The sequence below is a fragment of the Bombina bombina genome, chromosome 8 (genome assembly GCF_027579735.1).
Source record: "Bombina bombina isolate aBomBom1 chromosome 8, aBomBom1.pri, whole genome shotgun sequence".
Classification (NCBI taxonomy): Eukaryota; Metazoa; Chordata; class Amphibia; order Anura; family Bombinatoridae; genus Bombina; species Bombina bombina.
Window position 1 is genome coordinate 323,472,497 of NC_069506.1, and position 23,557 is coordinate 323,496,053.

Genomic DNA, 23,557 nt, shown 5'->3' on the forward strand with positions numbered 1-23,557 from the left:
TCTGATATCCCTTTAATGATTACCAAACATTCAACAGTCATTTCTGGACAAACAAACGTTACATTCTCCATTACAAAAGAAAAAAAATGATTAAAGAAAATCACAAAATATTGAAATGAATACATAAATGTTTATTGATATAGATGTAAATGTTTATTGATATAGATGTAAATGTTTATTGATATAGATATAAATGTTTATTGATATAGATATAAATGTTTATTGATATAGATATAAATGTTTATTGATATAGACATAAATGTTTATTGATATAGATATAAATGTTTATTGATATAGACATAAATGTTTATTGATATAGATATAAATGTTTATTGTTATAGATATAAATGTTTATTGTTATATATATAAATGTTTATTGTTATAGATATAAATGTTTATTGATATAGACATAAATGTTTATTGATATAGATATAAATGTTTATTGTTATAGATATAAATGTTTATTGTTATATATATAAATGTTTATTGATATAAATATAAATGTTTATTGATATAGATATAAATGTTTATTGATATAGACATAAATGTTTATTGATATAGATATAAATGTTTATTGTTATAGATATAAATGTTTATTGTTATATATATAAATGTTTATTGTTATAGATATAAATGTTTATTGATATAGACATAAATGTTTATTGTTATAGATATAAATGTTTATTGATATAGATGTAAATGTTTATTGATATAGATGTAAATGTTTATTGATATAGATGTAAATGTTTATTGATATAGATATAAATGTTTATTGATATAGATGTAAATGTTTATTGATATAGATGTAAATGTTTATTGATATAGATGTAAATGTTTATTGATATAGATATAAATGTTTATTGATATAGATATAAATGTTTATTGATATAGATGTAAATGTTTATTGATATAGATGTAAATGTTTATTGTTATAGATGTAAATGTTTATTGTTATAGATATAAATGTTTATTGATATAGATATAAATGTTTATTGTTATAGATATAAATGTTTATTGATATAGATGTAAATGTTTATTGATATAGATGTAAATGTTTATTGATATAGATATAAATGTTTATTGATATAGATATAAATGTTTATTGATATAGATGTAAATGTTTATTGATATAGATATAAATGTTTATTGTTATAGATATAAATGTTTATTGATATAGATGTAAATGTTTATTGATATAGATATAAATGTTTATTGATATAGATATAAATGTTTATTGTTATAGATATAAATGTTTATTGATATAGATGTAAATGTTTATTGATATAGATATAAATGTTTATTGATATAGATATAAATGTTTATTGATATAGATATAAATGTTTATTGATATAGATATAAATGTTTATTGATATAGATATAAATGTTTATTGATATAGATTTAAATGTTTATTGATATAGATATAAATGCTTATTGATATAGATATAAATGTTTATTGATATAGATATAAATGTTTATTGATATAGATGTAAATGTTTATTGATATAGATGTAAATGTTTATTGATATAGATGTAAATGTTTATTGATATAGATATAAATGTTTATTGATATAGATATAAATGTTTAATGATATAGATATAAATGTTTATTGATATAGATGTAAATGTTTATTGATATAGATGTAAATGTTTATTGATATAGATATAAATGTTTATTGATATAAATATAAATGTTTATTGATATAGATACAAATGTTTATTAATATAGATATAAATGTTTATTGATATAGATATAAATGTTTATTGATATAGATGTAAATGTTTATTGATATAGATGTAAATGTTTATTGATATAGATATAAATGTTTATTGATATAGATTTAAATGTTTATTGATATAAATATAAATGTTTATTGATATAGATACAAATGTTTATTAATATAGATATAAATGTTTATTGATATAGATATAAATGTTTATTGATATAGATATAAATGTTTATTGATATAGATTTAAATGTTTATTGATATAGATATAAATGCTTATTGATATAGATATAAATGTTTAATGATATAGATATAAATGTTTATTGATATAGATGTAAATGTTTATTGATATAGATATAAATGTTTATTGATATAGATATAAATGTTTATTGATATAGATTTAAATGTTTATTGATATAGATATAAATGCTTATTGATATAGATATAAATGTTTAATGATATAGATATAAATGTTTATTGATATAGATGTAAATGTTTATTGATATAGATGTAAATGTTTATTGATATAGATGTAAATGTTTATTGATATAGATATAAATGTTTATTGATATAGATGTAAATGTTTATTGATATATATATAAATGTTTATTGATATAGATGTAAATGTTTATTGATATAGATATAAATGTTTATTGATATATATATAAATGTTTATTGTTATATATATAAATGTTTATTGTTATATATATAAATGTTTATTGATATAGATATAAATGTTTATTGTTATATATATAAATGTTTATTGTTATATATATAAATGTTTATTGTTATATATATAAATGTTTATTGATATAGATGTAAATGTTTATTGATATAGATATAAATGTTTATTGATATAGATGTAAATGTTTATTGTTATATATATAAATGTTTATTGATATAGATGTAAATGTTTATTGATATAGATATAAATGTTTATTGATATAGATGTAAATGTTTATTGATATATATATAAATGTTTATTGATATAGATGTAAATGTTTATTGATATAGATGTAAATGTTTATTGATATAGATATAAATGTTTATTGATATAGATGTAAATGTTTATTGTTATAGATATAAATGTTTATTGATATAGATGTAAATGTTTATTGATATAGATATAAATGTTTATTGATATAGATGTAAATGTTTATTGATATAGATATAAATGTTTATTGATATAGATGTAAATGTTTATTGATATAGATGTAAATGTTTATTGATTTAGATGTAAATGTTTATTGATATAGATGTAAATGTTTATTGATATAGATTTAAATGTTTATTGATATAGATGTAAATGTTTATTGATATAGATATAAATGTTTATTAATATAGATATAAATGTTTATTGATATAGATGTAAATGTTTATTGTTATAGATATAATGTTTATTGATATAGATGTAAATGTTTATTGATATAGATGTAAATGTTTATTGTTATAGATGTAAATGTTTATTTATATAGATGTAAATGTTTATTGATATAGATGTAAATGCTTATTGATATAGATATAAATGTTTATTGATATAGATATAAATGTTTATTGATATAGATGTAAATGTTTATTGATATAGATGTAAATGTTTATTGATATAAATATAAATGTTTATTGATATAGATATAAATGTTTATTGTTATAGATATAAATGTTTATTGATATAGATATAAATGTTTATTGATATAGATATAAATGTTTATTGTTATAGATATAAATGTTTATTGATATAGATATAAATGTTTATTGATATAGATATAAATGTTTATTGATATAGATGTAAATGTTTATTGATATAGATATAAATGTTTATTGATATAGATATAAATGTTTATTGATATAAATATAAATATTTATTGATATAGATGTAAATGTTTATTGATATAGATATAAATGTTTATTGATATATATGTAAATGTTTATTGTTATATATATAAATGTTTATTGATATAGATATAAATGTTTATTGATATAGATATAAATGTTTATTGATTGTTGAAATCAAGGAATTCCTGTGAATTAAAAAACGTAAAGGGACAGTCTACTCCAGAATTTTTATTGTTTAAAAAGGTAGATAATCCCTTTATTATCCATTCCCCAGTTTTGCATAACCAACACAGTTATATAAATACACTTTTTACCTTTGTAATTACCTTGGATCTAAGCCTCTGCAGACTGCACCCTTATTTCAGTTCTTGAATTTTAGCTAATCAGTGCTGACTCCTCAATTACTCCACCGGAGTGAGCACTATGTTATCTATATGGCACACATGAACTAGCACTGTCTAACTGTGAAAAACTGTAAAATTGCACTGAGATAAGAGGCGGCCTTTAAGGGCTTAGACATAAGCATATGAGCCTACCTAGGTTTAGCTTTCAACAAAGAATACCAAGAAAAAAAAAGCAAATTTGATGATAAAAGTAAATTTACACTTTAAAATGACATGCCCTATCTGAATCATGAAAGTTTTATTTTGTCTAGACTGCCCCTTTTCTCAAACAACTCGCTATAGAATTATTTTTGAGCAGCTTTAACTTCTACAACTCTTTACATTGAGACAATATATAATTTAATGAAACAGTATTTCAATCCTTCAGCACATTTTCTTTAGGATTTTATGACTATTAACTTTAATATCTTGAAAATATTTTTTTGTCTGATCTGAGCTATGTTTGTACTGCTATTTTTTTATTGTTTATATTTCCACTCATGTTCAGTTCAAGTTAACAAACATAATTGTTTCTTTGTTTTATAAAAAGAAGAGATAAGAATTTGTTTCATAATGGATCCCAAAAGTATTCATCTTTTTCATTATTTGTTGCATTCATTAAAAAATACATAATCATTGTCCCCTTAGACAAATGTATATATGCATGAAATAAGTTCATATGTGTTCATTCATTATTCGTTCAATACCTGAAGTTAAAGGGATATGAAACCCAGATTTCTATTTCATAATTCAAAAAGAGCAAGACATTTTAAATAACTTTTTAATTTACTTCTATTATATAATGTGTGGTCCTCTTGGTATCCTTAGGTAGGCTCAGGATCTGCTGCTTTTGCACATATGTTCCTCTTGTCATGGGCTCATCCAATCAATTTAGCTAGGTAACAGTAGTTCTTTACTGCTCCTTTAACAAAGCATACTAAGAGAATGAAGCAATTGAGAAAATAGGAACTTTTTTTTAAATTATATTCTCTATCCAAATCACGAGATCAATAGAAATTTTGGGTTTAATATCCCTTTTAATAATACAAGCAGACAGACAGTTTTCCAATAAAATAAAATGAAGTGTTAATGCGACATTAAACACTTTGAGCTGGTAATATATAATGATTAATTGTTTATATAAAAAAACTCTACAATAAACTTTCATAATTCATTTTGTCCCCTTTTCTTGTAATTCTATACTGGAATTGTGAGCTGTTCAATTCCTGTTAGAAATGGAAGTGCAGAACACTGTTAAATTCCACACAGCCATTGGCTGCACAATAACTGTCCCTAACTGGCCACAGCAGAGAAAGTAACCTAAGTTACAACATGGCAGCTCCTATTGTTTTATAGACATTAAAACTTTACACTTATTTTTCACTATTTAAGCAACTAATGAAATAAATCTACATGTTATTCACAGACAAATCTATTATTTGAATGCATCATTCGATCTAGCATTTATTGAGGGCTAGATTACGAGTGGAGCTGTAGTTTGTGCTTGCGTTAAAACTGCTAGAATTATTTTTTGCACTCGACGGTTTGAGCTCAGTTTAACAGTTGAAAGTAAAAACGTTGTGCTCTCGAGTTTGCAAAGTTGCACTAACAAATAGACTTTGAGACTTTGACACCCACACCCCACACAAACACGATCATGGTTATTTAAAAGCGCAACATAAGAAGATAATATGTTATAACCCAATGTTCTGCACATAGTATATCATTCTTACAGATATTTAAATATATATATCTGATGGATTTTTGCAAAAATATATATTTATACCTAATGCATGATTATATATACGTATAGATATATACAGATATACAGTATATACAGAAATATCTCATTTAAAATACTTTGACCATATTCCCCCATGGAAAGAACATTGGAATGTAAAATATTTACAGTAAATACACAGTCTAACACTTTATTAAATATTAATATTGCATAAATACAATCTTTCATGTTTTCATCTACTTAACTGCACTTTTATATGTCTATATATGTGTACATATGTATTTATGTGTTTATATGTGTACACATGTCTGTAAATACATATATACACATATAAATACATATGTACCCATATAAATACATATATACACATATAAATACATATGTACCCATATAAATACATATATATACATATAAATACATATATACACATATAAATACATCTGTACACATATAAATACATATATACACATATAAATACATATATACACATATAAATACATCTGTACACATATAAATACATATGTACCCATATAAATACATATATACACATATAAATACATATATATACATATAAATACATATGTACCCATATAAATACATATATACACATATAAATACATATATACACATATAAATACATATGTACCCATATAAATACATATATACACATATAAATAAATATGTACCCATATAAATACATATATACACATATAAATACATATGTACCCATATAAATACATATATACACATATAAATACATATGTACCCATATATAGACATTTATATCTACATACATATACATATTTAGACATGTGTATACTATATATGTATCTCTATGTTAAAGCCCTTTGCAGTCCTTTTTATTTTCTTACACCTGAGACCTCATATCTTTGAACCCTTATCATTTTTTAATTAATTTATGTAATATTAAAAAACTATCAAACTATTTAAAAGTTTAAAAAGTTTTGCTGAACAGTGGTATTAGGGATTGCAGCGTTAGTTAACTGTTTAGTTTTAAATGTTAACCATTAGTTGACCTGAAACAGTGTTGTTGAATTATTTCAATATTTTAGTATAACTTTTAAAAGTTTTATGCCCTGATGATCGAAAGTGCTGTGAAGCGGCTAAATATTCAGAAGGGATCCACTGCAATGTCGAGTAAGCCAGCAAAATATTCCAAGCAGACAACATCATTCTTACCAAGCGGCATCGCTGAGAGGTGTTTTACTACACATCCCAATGGGTAGCTGATGCTGGCGAAATATTTCAACCATCATCGCCACCAACATTAATGATGTATAGTAAAGAATCCCTTTGAAATAAAGCACTGAGTCTAATAAATATACCTATTTACCCCTAAACTGCCACAAACCCACCTCAATCACCCCTACTCTACTTAACCTCTACAACGCCTCAAGCCCACCACAAACAACACTTAACCTAATATCCTCTAAACCCCTACACCACCACAAGCCCACCGCAAAAACCTCCTAACCTATTAATCCCTAAACCCCAATACCACCACAGGCCCACCATATCACCCCCTAAACTATTAACCCCTACTCTAGTTAAACTCCTAACAGCTAACCCCCCTAACGTAACACCCCCTAAGTTACAGAAAATAAAAAATACTAACATTACAAAAAAAACACATTACCAAAAAAAAAAATATTACCCCAAATAAAAAAACACTTCCAAAAATAACGCCCCGAGTTGTGCCTGCCCTAAAAACCTACTTTAAAAATTGCCCTGATAAGGACATTTGGTAGGGCATTGCCCTAAAGCGATTATAGCTCTTTTTCATTTAAAAAAATATATCAATCCAATTAAAAAAAAAAAAAAAAATCTACCCTAAAAAAATCCTAACAGTAAGATTGTCCTAAGAAGGGCATCTGGTAGGGCAAGTGATTTAGCTATTTTGAGATTTCAAAAAAAAACTATTCTAAAAAAAATCCTATCCTAAAAAAACCTACGGGAAAAAATCCTATGCTAAAAAAAACCCACCCCAAAAAATCCGAACTTTTGTCCATACATAAAAAAAAAAACTAATCTAAAGAAAAAACCTATCCTAAAAAAAGATTGTCCTTAGAAGGGCATTTGGTAAGGGATTGCACTAAAGCAATTTAGCTATTTTGAGATTGAAAAATAAACCTATTCTAAAAAAAAAATATCCTATCCTAAAAAAACCTAAGGTAAAAAACCCCTATGCTAAAAAAAAGCCCACCTCAAATATCCTAACTCTAAACCCCAAAGTTTCAACTGTTGTATATGAATGGATTCAAAGTATAGTCACCTAGTATCCTTATTGCGATTAGGATCTTCAGTGGTAAGAATCTTTTACTCACGTGATTGACTCGTTTTTTTCGTTTGTTAGTCTTCTGCTGGCGCGCTGTATTTCCAAGCAGTTAAAAAAATTGCAGCGGTGTTCTCTGTTCCTTTTATTCGTAGACTGCTAAAAACAAATGCAGACTTGTAATCCTTAATGCGGCTGGTGGAGTATCCTATGGGGCTATCGAAATAAACCTCCTTCTCTCGTTATGGACCCCCGTTGCAAAAAGTCGTTTCTCCTTCTGCTTACAATCCGGTACTCAGGTTTCTAAGCATTTCGGCTTTTCAGCCTTTATCAAGATTCCTGAGATTATCGTTGGGGTCTTTTTTTAGGGTGCATTTGTTTCCTCCTTTTATTATTAACTATTTCCTGGCATATCTATGCAAACCACATTTTTCTGCCTTTCTGTCATTATTATTAACTTACTTAAATCAAAGAAACAACTTCATTTATTTCAAATGACTGAATATATCACTAGAATTTATATCAAATAGCATTTGAGAGTATTAACGGGTTTTTATAACTTAATAAATTAAAAATTAATATATATATAAAAAATATTTATATAATGGTAAAGAATATATATTTAAAAAAAAAATATATATATATAAAAAATATATAAAAAAGTGGGATAGCAAGTTGATTAAAAAATCTAAATAAAAATGTGTAATATATCTATATTTGATATATAACCACATTAAATAGATTTACCTAAGGGAGAAAGATATATATAGATATCAATAAATATATATGTGTGATACAGGGTATTTGTAATAAGCTTCTCAAATAATTACCAGGTTAAAATTTAAAAGATTATTTAGTATAAACCTTGTTCAAGATATATACACCTAGATTACGAGTTTTGCGTTAGAGGCTGTGCGGTGCTAACGAGCAGTTTATGCTCACCGCTCACTTACAGACAGCGCTGGTATTACGGGTTTTTACAAACCAGACAAGAAGTGAGCGTTGAGCAAAATTTTGCTCATTACCGCACTCCAATACCAGCACTACGTTAGCGGTGAGCTGTTGTAACGTGCTTGTGCACGATTTCCCCATAGGAATCAACGGGGAGAGCCGGCTGAAAAAAAGTCTAACACCTGCAAAAAAGCAGCGTAAAACTCCTTAACGCAGCCCCATTGATTCCTATGGGGAAATACATTTTAAGTCTACACCTAACACCCTAACATGAACCCCGAGTCTAAACAACCCTAATCTTACACTTATTAACCCCTAATCTGCCGCCCCAACATCACCGACAACTACATTATATTTATTAACCCCTAATCTGCCGCCCCCAATGTCGCTGCAACCTACCTACACTTTTTAACCCCTAATCTGCCGCCCCCAATGTCACTGCCACGATAATAAACATATTAACCCCTAAACAGCCCCACTCCAGCCTTGCAAACATTAGTTAAATATTATTAACCCCTAATCTGCTGGCCCTAACATCGCCGACACCTATCTACATTTATTAACCCCTAATCTGCTGCCCCCAAAGTCGCCGCCACTATATTAAAGTTATTAACCCCTAAACCTAAGTCTAACCCTAAACCTAACACCCCCTAACTTAAATATAATTAAAAGAAATCGAAATAAAAATTACTATCATTAACTAAATTATTCCTATTTAAAACTAAATACTTGCCTATAAAATAAACCCTAAGCTAGCTACAATATAACTAATAGTTACATTGTAGCTAGCTTAGGGTTTATTTTTATTTTACAGGCAAGTTTGTATTTATTTTAACTAGGTAGAATAGTTATTAAATAGTTATTAACTATTTAATAACTACATAGCTAAAATAAATACAAAACTACCTGTAAAATAAAACCAAACCTAAGTTACAATTACACCTAACATACACTATAATTAAATTATTTCCATAAATTAAATACAATTAAATAAAATTATCTAAAGTACAAAACCCCCCCACTAAATTACAGAAAACAATAAAAAAAATTACAAGATTTTTAAACTAATTACACCTAATCTAATCCCCCCTAACAAATTAACCCCCCCCCAAAATAAAAAGCCCTACCCTACACTAAATTACAAATAGACCTTAAAAGGGCCTTTTGCAGGGCATTGCCCCAAAGTAATCAGCTCTTTTACCTGTAAAGAAAATTACAAATCCCCCCCAACATTAAAACCCACCACCCACACAACCAACCCTACTCTAAAACCCACCCAATACCCCTTAAAAAAAACCTAACACTAACCCCTTGAAGATCACCTTACCGGGAGAAGTCTTCATCCAACCGGGCCGAAGTCCTCAACGAAGCTGGGAGAAGTCTTCATCCAAGCTGGGCGAAGTGGTCCTCCAGACGGGCAGAAGTCTTCATCCAGACGGCATCTTCTATCTTCATCCATCCGGCACGGAGTGGGTCCATCTTCAAGACATCCGACGCGGAGCATGCTCTTCATCCAACGGCTCTTCTGGAATGAAGGTTCCTTTAAATGACATCATCCAAGATGGTGTCCCTTCAATTCCGATTGGCTGATAGAATCAGCCAATCGGAATTAAGGTAGAAAAAATCCTATTGGCTGATGCAATCAGCCAATATGATTGAGCTGAAATTCTATTGGCTGTTCCAATCAGCCAATAGAATGCAAGCTCAATCTTATTGGTTGATTGCATCAGCCAATAGGATTTTTTCTACCTTAATTCTGATTGGCTGATAGAATTCTATCAGCCAATCGGAATTGAAGGGACGCCATCTTGGATGACGTCATTTAAAGGAGCCTTCATTCCAGAAGAGCCGTCAGATGAAGAGAATGCTCCATGTCGGATGTCTTGAAGATGGACCCGCTCCGCGCCGGATGGATGAAGATAGAAGATGCCGTCTGGATGATGACTTCTGCCCTTCTGGAGAACCACTTCGCCCGGCTTGGATGAATACTTCTCCCGGCTTCGTTGAGGACTTCGGCCTGGTTGGATGAAGATTTCTCCCGGTAAGGTGATCTTCAAGGGGTTAGCGTTAGGTTTTTTTAAGGGGGTATTGGGTGGGTTTTAGAGTAGGGTTAGTTGTGTGGGTGGTGGGTTTTAATTTTGGGGGGATTTGTAATTTTTTTTACAGGTAAAAGAGCTCATTACTTTGGGGCAATGCCCTGCAAAAGGCCATTTTAAGGGCTATTTGTAATTTAGTGTAGGGTAGGGCTTTTTTATTTTTGGGGGCTTTTTATATTGTTAGGGGGATTAGATTAGGTGTAATTAGTTTAAAAATATTGTAATTTGTTTATTATTTTTTGTAATTTAGTGGGGGGTTTTGTACTTTAATTTTATTTAATTGTATTTAATTTAGGTAAGTCATTTAATTATAGTATAGTGTTAGGTGTTATTTTAACTTAGGTTAGGTTTTATTTTACAGGTACTTTTCTATTTATTTTAGCTAAGGTAGTTATTAAATAGTTAATAACTATTTAATAACTATTCTACCTAGTTAAAATAAATACACACTTGCCTGTAAAATAAAAATAAACCCTAAGATAGCTACAATGTAACTATTAGTTATATTGCAGCTATCTTAGGGTTTATTTTATAGGTAAGTATTTAGTTTTAAATAGGAATAATTTAGTTAATTATAGTAATTTTTATTTAGATTTATTTAAATTATATTTAAGTTAGGGGGGTTAGGGTTAGACTTAGATTTAGGGGTTAATAACTTTAGTATAGTGGCAGCGACTTTGGGGGCAGCAGATTAGGGATTAATAAATGTAAGTAGGTGTCGGCGATGTTAGGGATGGCAGATTAGGGGTTAATAATATTTAACTAATGTTTGGGAGGCAGGAGTGCGGAGGTTTAGGGGTTAATATATTTATCATAGTGGCAGCGATGTCCTGTTTGGCAGATTAGGGGTTAAAACATTTTTTTATAGTTTGTGATGCGGGAGGGCCTCGGTTTAGGGGTTAATAGGTAGTTTATGGGTGTTAGTGTACTTTTTAGCACTTTAGTTAAGAGTTTTATGCTACAGCGTTGTAGTGTAAAACTCTTAACTACTGATTTTAAAATGCGGTACCAGTCTTGACAGGAGAGGGTCTACCGCTCACTTTTTGGCAGACTCGTAATATCGGCGCTATGCAAGTCCCATTGAAAAAAGAGGATACGCAATTGACGTAAGTGTATTTGCGGTATTTCCAAGTCTGGCCAAAAAAGTGAGCGGTGAGCCTGTACCTTCAAGACTCGTAATACCAGCGGGCATTAAAAAGCAGCGTTAGGACCTCTTAACGCTGCTTTTTAACCTAACGCACAACTCGTAATCTAGCTGATAGTGTTTTAAATATGATACTTAGTAAGATAATGTGTGTTAATATAATATTTCTTGATTTCTAAGTGGGGATCTCATAAATGGTTATAGCTTTAAGTCATCATCATGTTGGGGTTATGTTGTTCATATTATATAATTTAAATCCATCTCACTATTTGGACCTTTTGGATGGAGTGTCCCAAATTTATATATCAGTTCAGCATCTTGGTACAGTAATCTTTTTTCTATGTTACCTCCTCTACCATCATTCTGTAGTTTTCATTCTGTAGTTTTCTAGTATGTCATTTCTTTTGGATTGCCTCTATGTTTTTCTTTAAAATGTTTGTATAATCTGGTGTCTTCCTTCTCTAACTCAATGCTTCTAATTCTATCTCTTAATTTTTTGCTGGTTTGTCCTAAATATTGATATTTACATGAACATTGTAAAAGGTATATCACGTTACTATCTGAACACCTAATTATATCCTTTATTTTAATTTCTACCACTGTTGATTCTGACCTGACTATTTTGGTTTCATTGCTATGTGTGCATGATTTGCAATTGTGGCAAGGGAAGAAAGCTTCTATTTTCTCCCCTCTAAGGTCTTTGTTTGGTCCCCTTTTCTTATTTTTGTATTCACTGGGTGCTAATACGTTTTTTAGATTTGTTGCTTTCCTAAAATTTATTTCAAGTTTATTATTTAATTTCTTTCCTATTAATGGGTCACTTTTTACCAAATGCCAGTGTTTAGAAATTATCTGTTGTATCTTTTTATGTTGAGTTGTATCTTTTTATGTTGAGTTGAGTAAGTCATAATGATTGGAATTTTTAAGGAATCGTTTTCATTATCCTCTATTCTTATTTTTGATTTTGTATGTAATAGATCTTTTCTCTCAATTTCTCTAAATTGGTTTTTAGTATCTCTAATAAAGTTAGGATTATACCCTTTGTCCAAGAATCTTTTTTGTAATATTTCATCTTATCGTAATCTGTAATATTTGAACAGTTCCTTCTGAGTCTAGAGAACTGTCCCTTTGGAATATTGTGTTTCCATTTGTCGTGGTGACAACTACTATAATCATTATAATTATTGGTGTAGACTTTCATGAAAAATGTGATGGTAATGATATTATTTTCTTGTATGTTTTCTTTCTATGTCTATAAAATTAATGTTTGTTTTACTTAATTTGTGAGTAACTCTGTATTATTACTGTTTATGTCTTCAATAAATCGTTTAAAAAGTTCTATGTCTCCTCTCCATATATTGAATATATCATCTATAAACCATTTGTATAGCACGAGATTCGCACCCCAAGGTGTATTAAGAATATTGCTATATATATCTTCAAAATATCCCATGAACAGATTAGCAAAACTGGGTGCGAATCTCGTGCCTATGGCTGTGCCTTTTTGTTGTAGGTAGAATTTGTCATTAAATTTAAAATTATTATTATTTAAAATAAAATGTATACAGTCTAAGATGAATTTCCCTTGTGTATATGTCATCTCACTATTATTCTCAATATATGTTAGTAGCTTCTATGCCTCTAGTATGTTCTATACATGTGTACAAAGAGCTCACATCACATGTAGCTAGTATCTAATTAATTGTTTTCTCATTTGATGTTGAGAAAATGTTGCGTATCTTTTAAGTGTGAGGGTAATTGTTGGACATATTTTTGTAAGAAATGGTCTATGTATCGGGATAGGTTGGATGTCAAAGAATCTATTCCTGAGATTATGGGTCTGCCAAGTGGATTTCTAGTATCTTTATACATTTTTGGCAAGAAATACAACACCGGTATTCGGGGATGTTCTATTCTTAGGAATTTTAATTCATTTTCATTAATAATTCCTTTTTCTCTGTATTCTGCTGTCAAGTTATATAGATTAATTTTCATTCTTTCTGTTGGATTGTTTTTTTAATATTTTATATGTGGTATTGTCACCCAATAACCTATATGCTTCTTTAAGGTAATGTTCTGTTTAATGATTATATCTCTTTTAAGCCTTTTCGGACCATATTTTCTTTTTTTGTCAAATTCCATTTCATATATTTAGTGTTGTCTAGTGTATATATATCTTCTTTCACCTTCTTCTCAAACATCTCAAATGTTGATTTTTCTTTTAAATTTGTATGTATGTAACTGTTATCATTCTCAGTAATTGTATACTCTATAAGGTTTTCAAAAATATCTATTTAGTGCTAGTTTTCTTGTGAATTGATTGACATTGATTAAGGTTTCAAACTTATTTAGTTTGGACGCTGGTGCGAACATGAGACCCTTATTTAGTATTGATTTTGTTCATTATTTAATTTTATTTTGCTCAAATTAAATACGCCTTTTGTTTCTTTTTTAATTTATTTGTTGACTTTCTGCCCTCTTCCTCCTCTACATCCTTTAGCCTTCTTTTCCCTTTTTTGTGGATGTGTTTTTATCTGGCCCTGCTCTAAAAAATAATTCCTTGATGTTCCTGGTGTATTAGTATTTGTATCTTGTCTCTCAATATCAATTGGATTATCTGACAATGGGTCAAATTTATTTTTTGTTGCAATTTTCCAATTATCTGGGAAGTTTTCTTGTTCTCTATGGGTATTTCTATTCTTACTGTTAGCATTCGTTTGTCTCCAATTTTCTGATGATCCATTATAGTATTTCTTGTCTATGTTATGATATGGTCCTCTTTAGGGATTTCTATTATGGTGATTCCAATACCATTGTGATTGATTTGTGTCATTTATATATTCCTGTGTATTGTGATGTCTATCATATGTAATATTTATATTGTAAGGATCTCTGTAATTTCTCCTTCCTGTGTGAATAAAGTCTCTATTCCTATATCCTTGCTTATTGCTATATTTTTTTATATTATATCTTATAGTGTGGCCTATGATTTACCTTGTTTTTTGTCCCATATGGATGTCTATTTGAGTGCCAATTTTCCTCTATATGTGGTGTTCTGAATTCTTCTCTATATTGATACCTCGGTCTTTCCCTGTGTCTATTATTTACTTGGTATGGTGTTGTGTTAGTGCGTTGGTGTTCTCTATGCAATTTGGTGTTTTTAATTCATATTTGTGAGTGTGATCTAGTCTTATCATATTATCCTGTATTGGTTCTGTGATTTTTGATAATTTAACTTCCTCTATTTGATAATTTAGTTTTTTACTAAACAATTGTATATTATCATTTGTGTTTTCTGTTATCTCATTTATTGTCTCAGTTTTTCTCCCATAGTCTTCCAAATCTCTATTAAATTTTCACCATTTGCCTTCTAGTATTTCATAGTTGATATCGTCTAAATTTTGTATAATATCTTTTTGTTTAATCTTGTGTGTATCTTTTTCTTCCAGTGTCTCGAGAGATTACTTACATTGTTGTATCTGTGACCCTAATTCCTTAATTGATGCTTGTCTTGCTTTTAAAATATCTTTAATAAGGCCCATAGATGTGGTCTCTAGTATTTCATACCACTCTTTAGTTAAAATTTCACTCATTATAAATGTGCAATCTTTTTTCAGGCGCAGACCCCTTGGCACCATGTTTTCTTTAATTTATTTTTCTAAGAAGACAATTTCTGATTTCTGTTTTAATTCCTTTGTTAGGATGTTTTCTAAATCAGTATATAGTTCTTAATTTCTTATGTTATTATGTATATTATTATCCCATTTCTCAATTAAACCATTATCAATAATTCCCAATAGGGTTTTTCTGACGTTGAAGGTCATCAGAACCTTGCACAGCGAAGGGGGTAAGTAGCGCAGTGATGGGCAGCATTTTACAATATATATGTATGTGAATATATACATATATATGTATGTGTTAACGTGTATATACACATATTAACACATAAATATATATATGTATTTAAGCATATACATATATATTTACATTGCGATCTATGGGAATACACAGTTCCCATAGACCGCAATGTAAAGGCACTTACAGTCCATTTCTTTTCTAACATCCCACACCCACCAACTTAAAAGCCCCAAAACTGCCTAGTACAGTTTTTTTTTATTTAAAAAAAAGACTTTTTTTAAATAAGAAACTATAATGCCCTATATTTTGAGGGCATCCGGGGCACTTTTAGAAAATTAACCAGATATCAGAGCTCTGATAGCTAATTTTCTGAGTGCTAATTGCCAGCTTGCGGGCGTAATAACCAGCCACATGTAATAGCTGGTTAATTGTCGTGCTCCCGCAAACGGGCAATAAGGTTACACAGCATTATTTCAAGTTTTCCTACACAGAAACCGTGTTTAGTTTCAGTAAGGGCACAGTCTGTGCTGTGTATAAACACTACAAATATGCCCCCTGGCCCACTGATAGTGCCGAGTGTCGGTGTTGGCGGAGTTTAGGCAGAAGTCTCCATCCCTATTATTTCCTATGAGAGACAAATAGCCACTCACTGGAACTTCCTGGGTCAGCCCCCTGACCTATTGACGGACTGCAAGCCTGGTGAACCCAATCAGACAGTTTCTCATCAGTCTATCAATATAAAATAATAATAATAACAAACGAATCCCTCCCCCGTCCCTCAATTCAGTTGTGTATTAACAATTTGTTCTATATAAGTTATAACGTCCCTACCCTGACAGCACACAAAGTCCTTCCAAATCCTTCAGAAGGAGTCACCTTGTCCCCCCTCTAATTTAGACCCATAAGCTGCCTTGATTGCCGAGTCTAGTAACAGTTTTCTTACCTCCGCAATAGAAGGTATTTTAGGGGTAACCAACTTCTTAAAAATAAGTTTCCTAATTATTATTATTACCGTAAGTACAAAGTTAACCTTTTTACCCAATCTTTTAAATGAATAAATTAAGCTTAGCTGCTTAGTATTAATTTTAAAAAGACTGCATTTTGAGTAAGCTTGTGCATTTCAGTATACAGCAAAGCACAGAAGTGCAAATTAAATATTATAATTCATAGTTATATAGTTATTTAACATAACTGTAGTACTTTAACCAACTTAAAGGGACACTATACACTAGATTTTTCTTTGCATAAATGTTTTGTAGATGATTTATATAGCGTATACAGATTTAAAAAAAAATAAAAGTATAGTTTTGCTTATTTTTAAATAACGTTGCCCTGATTTTCAGACTTTTAACTAAGCCCCAAAGTTATAAAGTATACTAATATATACCTACTCCAGCTTGCTCCTGTTTGTGTAAAGAGTCTTTTCATATGCAGAGGAAGGGGGGGGGAGTGTCTGTTTTTTTTGCTATACACCCACTTTTAGTGGGTTTTACAGCTAATCTTTTGAACATTGCTAAACTTGGAGCTTCTAAGTAAGTTTTTAAACTGTTTTATACTGGATTTTTATGTCAGTATATGTGCATAGTATTCTTTATAGTAGTGTCTATTACATGTAGATATATGAAAATTGGTGTATACTGTCCCTTTAAGATTAGTATTACTGCATTATTTGTTCAAGTAAATTAATATAGTAATCAAAAATATAGTTTAATCTTTAAAAAAAAATGTTAGTATAAATACATTCATAACTAAATTTTACTTGTGAAATCAAATTGATATAAGTAACGAAAATGTAAACTTAACAGTCCAGCACAAACTTAATTGGTTCTGTAAGTTATATTTACATTTTGTAGTATATTTTCTCTCAAAATAGGTTATGTATTAGCCTAGTATAAGTAACACATTCCACACACAAAGGGCCCGATTATCTAAAGCTCTTTGCTTAGATGAGATTATCTAAAACAATCCTCTAGCACTGTGTAATCCTTCACAGAATTCTAGAAAGGCAAATTTTCTAATGAGAGTTTTCTGAATGATATAAAGAGACAAGCTTAGTACAATATAGCTGTAAGACATGCACGTACTGTTACATTTTCATCTTGTGATTTGTGTTTTAACTTTTATAACATAAGCTTTTTACTTTCTGTTTTGTGTTTTAATGCATTTAGATTTTCTATACAGCAATGTATTTTGGACTGTGATTTTACAGATTCTTATTGTGCTTTAAAAGTTTCTGTGTAACAAAGTAGAATTGTTCTCATATATTTCTGCATATCTTTTACAAATTGCTATGGACTTTGTTTTTTTATAACTCAAATAAGCCTAAAATTGTCAAAATGTGGGATGGACAGGGGGCTCCCTGGGTGTATCTAAAGCTCTCTCAAAGCTCTCATTATATTCTCTAAGCATTTTATACCCTGACAATCTCACTGATTTATGTCGCCAGCTGTATACAGATGAAGTAAGCTCAAAATTAACAATACACTTCTTTAACTGAAAAGTAATGTATACTAAATTAGAAACAAAAGCAAGTTAATTTGTAGTGAAAAACTTTCAGTTTGATTTGTATTTGCTGCAAACTGAGAATTTATATCAGTACCAGGAGATTGATTCTGTATCTCGGAGAGTTATGGGAGGCAGCTCTCCTCTCTCTGGGATTTTCAGATTGTATCCACTTTGTTAGATAATTCTGGCCTAGATTTAGAGTTTGGCGGTAGCCGTGAAAACCAGCGTTAGAGGCTCCTAACGCTGGTTTTAGGCTACCGCCGGTATTTGGAGTCAGTCAGGAAAGGGTCTAACGCTCACTTTTCTGCCGTGACTTTTCCATACCGCAGATCCCTTTACGTCAATTGCGTATCCTATCTTTTCAATGGGATCTTTCTAACTCCGGTATTTAGAGTCATGTCTGAAGTGAGCGTTAGAACTCTAACAACAAAACTCCAGCCGCAGAAAAAAGTCAGTAGTTAAGAGCTTTCTGGGCTAATGCCGGTTTATAAAGCTCTTAACTACTGTGCTCTAAAGTACTCTAACACCCATAAACTACCTATGCACCCCTAAACCGAGGTCCCCCCACATCGCCGCCACTCGATTAATTTTTTTTAACCCCTAATCTGCCGACCACCACCTACGTTATACTTATGTACCCCTAATCTGCTGCCCCTAACACCGCCGACCCCTATATTATATTTATTAACCCCTAACCTGCCCCCCCACAACGTCCCCGGCAACTACCTACAATAATTAACCCCTAATCTGCCGACCGCAAAGAGCCGCCACCTACATTATAGCTATGTACCCCTAATCTGCTGCCCCTAACATCGCCGACACCTAACTTCAATTATTATACCCTAATCTGCCGACCGAATCTCGCCGCTATTCTAATAAATGGATTAACCCCTAAAGCTAAGTCTAACCCTAACACTAACACCCCCCTAAATTAAATATAATTTAAATCTAACGAAGACCCCCAAAATAAAAAAATGCCCTACCCTATTCTAAATTACTAAAGTTCAAAGCTCTTTTACTTTACCAGCCCTGAACAGGGCCCTTTGCGGGGCATGCCCCAAAGAATTCAGCTCTTTTGCCTGTAAAAAAAAACATACAATACCCCCCCCAACATTACAACCCACCACGCACATACCCCTAATCTAACCCAAACCCCCCTTAAATAAACCTAACACTAAGCCCCTGAAGATCTTCCTACCTTGTCTTCACCATGCCAGGTATCACCAATCGTTCCAGGCTCCGAAATCTTCATCTAAGCCCAAGCGGGGGCTAGACATCCATCATCCGATGGCTGAAGAAGTCCAGAAGAGGCTCCAAAGTCTTCATCCTATCCGGGAAGAAGAGTAGATCCGGACTGGCAACCATCTTCTTCCAAGCGACATCTTCTATCTTCATCCGATGAGGACCGGCTCCATCTTGAAGACCTCCACCGCGGACCCATCTTCTTCTTCCGACGACTTCCCGACGAATGACGGTTCCTTTAAGGGACGTCATCCAAGATGGCGTCCCTCGAATTCCGATTGGCTGATAGGATTCTATCAGCCAATCGGAATTAAGGTAGGAAAATTCTGATTGGCTGATGGAATCAGCCAATCAGAATCAAGTTCAATCCGATTGGCTGATCCGATCAGCCAATCAGATTGAGCTCGCATTCTATTGGCTGATCGGAGCAGCCAATAGAATGCGAGCTCAATCTGATTGGCTGGAGAACGACATGGCTGGAAATAGTGCTGCCATCTAGTGCTTTTGCAAATGGATAACAATGTTGCAAAACTGCTGTCATATAGTGCTACAGTCATGTCCTGAGCTTACGTCCTTTTTTCATCAAAAGATACCAAGAGAATGAAACAACATTGATAATAGTAAAGTAAATTGGAAAGTCTTTAAAGAAAAGTTTTGGGTTTCATATCCCTTTAATAATAGAGTAAAAATTGTATTCTGTAGGGTATGAAGGGCTAATATGCTTGTGTATGTGTTTATTTGTACCCCTGTAAGTCCTAGTAAACAAAAAAATCTATTATTCCCCCCCCCAATATAATGTTACTTATTATTATCTTGCAGCAACAATTTCTTAAAATAGAAACACACAGGAAGAAATCTGTCATCAAGAGGACACCGCCCCCCTCATAGCACGGCCATCTTTTCCCACAGATTCCAAATTAGCTTCAGAAGGGAAATGGACCAACCCCCCAACATTTCCAGCTTGCACAAGCAGCAGTAATAGAATGGAATTAGAAGAAGAGGAGGCTAGTTTAATGTTAACAGTACTGATAGAGGCAGCCATATCATATCACCACAACACAACTGGTACTACCAGGAGTGTCATTAATAACTGGGATGTGTTGAAACTTTAATGTCCTAAGACCTCTCAAGAGCAGGTTCAGAGAGAACAGTGGAACAGAATTATTGTCAGCAGCAGCCTATCCTTAAACAATTTGGTGCTTCCCATTCAAGGAGTAAGTCTAAAAAGCAGACTAATAATTTGACACGGCTGATTGTTCAGCTGATCACTGTTGGGGGTGAACCTTTCGTCAATATAGGAGATTCCCTCAAGCAGGTAATAGAGACTCTCGACCTGCAGTACTACCTACTCTTTCCCACCACCTTCAACAGGAATGTATTACCCTTACTGTACTCTTCCTGTTTTATAAAAGAAGATATAGGAGAGCATTTGACAGAGCCTGTTGACCTTCAGTACCAGCTGCCCGTCTGTGCCACCCTCAGCACGAATGTAGTACCCTCAATGTAATGTTTCATATGGCACTTCTAAAAGAAGAGGCGTCTGGACAAAGCTTATGGACGAAACCTATGGAATGCACCGAGTGCACAATATGCTTCCTATTTATGACTAGTGTCAACCCAAAATCTCTTGGGGGAAAGTACTAGTGGTCTTACAGGCAGTTATTTGGGGGGTATAGCTGGAATTGGAGCAACAATAAAGAAAGGCACATTCCTGCTCCACACTGGAGTTATGGCTCAGCAGAACACCTCAACTGTTGATGGTCCTTCAAAAAAAAATAATGATGCTTACATAAATGGGTTGTAGTGCAGGGAAAGACATATTTTTAGATGGGCTTCATAATTTAAGCTGCTGTCCAGCTGCTGCTCTGCCAATGAAGATGTTTTCCATAGGAAATAGCAGGTGAACGGATTTTCATTAAGAAACAAATTCCTAAAGACCCAGTGAATGTATATTGGATGAAACAAAATACTTTTTGTTTTTGTGATGAACGAGTTGAAACAAATTTGAACCTGTGCACATGTATTAATGATAGATAACTATATAGCTGTGCACATGTATTAATGATAGATAAATATATAGCTGTGCACATGTATTAATGATAGATAAATATATAGCTGTGCACATGCATTAATGATAGATAACTATATAGCTGTGCACATGTATTAATGATAGATAAATATATAGCTGTGCACATGTATTAATGATAGATAAATATATAGCTGTGCACCATGTAGTGCTTGCCCCTAACAACAAGTAGAATTATTAGATGAAGCAGTTCAAACCTTGATGACAAATTGGTTTAATGTTGTATAAAGACATCCCATCTTATACAGTTGCTTTTTAGAACAGAGTTGGAGAACAAGAAGTGAAATGCAAAAAACCCATAAAAAAAACAAAAACGATTTCTCCGTGATGTAATGCCTTCTGGTCATTTTGCTCTTAATTCTTCCAAATACTTTACTGTTGATGGCATTTTTTCAGATTTGCAGGGGTAGGAAACAGCAATCTATTCTTGTCTCTTATCTTGCTCATCTTATTCTTGCTATTTTGTAAAATATACAGCACTTTAGAATTTGTTCCAGGCTCTGATAAAAATCAGAAAACATTCAAATCTACAACATTTTTCGCTTGAACTGTAATGCTTGCATTATAGAAGAATATTTACTTAAAGGGATAGGAAACCCAAAAAGTTATTTTGTAGACAGAACATACAATTCTTAAAAGTTCATCATTTACTTCTATTATCAAATTTAATTTGCTCTCATAGTATTCTTTGTTGATTTACCTAGGTAGGTGTCTAGAGCACTACATGGCAGGAAAGCCCACTGCCATCTAGTTTCATGCAAATGGATAACATTCTAGCAAAACTGCGGCCATATAGTTCACCAGACACGTGCATGCTATTGAGATTAAGCTCCTGCTTTTCAACAAAAGATACCAGATTTAATAATAGAAGTAAATTGAAAAAAAAAAAAATTGCATGCTCTGTCTGAATCATGAAAGAAAAAAATTCCCTTTAATGTGACATTTTTTATAAGAGCATCAGAAATTATTCCCCATTATGTCTGCCGAAAAGACCTAAGAAAGCCCCTATAGGAAAGCACGGTAAATGCTTCCGAATCTCCGTCTGCCGCCCTGGCGTACAGCTCCGCTTCCTTGCTGCTTTCGCAGACTTCCACACACGCTGAACTGGTGATACAGCCTCAGCGGTTGCCACAGGAACAACAGGTGATCCTCACACTGAGCCGGCGTGACAGCCTCAGTGGTCATGTACATAAGGATAAATTACAAATAATAAAATAATATAAGGATAAATTACAAATAATAAAAGAATATAAGGATAAATTATAAATAATAAAACAATATAAGGATAAATTACAAATAATAAAAGAATATAAGGATAAATTATAAATAATAAAACAATATAAGGATAAATTACAAATAATAAAATAATATAAGGATAAATTACAAATAATAAAACAATATAAGGATAAATTACAAATAATAAAATAATATAAGGATAAATTATGAATAATAAAAGAATATAAGATTAATTTACAAATAATAAAAGAGTATAAGGATAAATTACAAATAATAAAAGAATATAAGGATAAATTACAAATAATAAAAGAATATAAGGATAAATTATAAATAATAAAACAATATAAGGATAAATTACAAATAATAAAAGAATATAAGGATAAATTATAAATAATAAAACAATATAAGGATAAATTACAAATAATAAAATAATATAAGGATAAATTACAAATAATAAAACAATA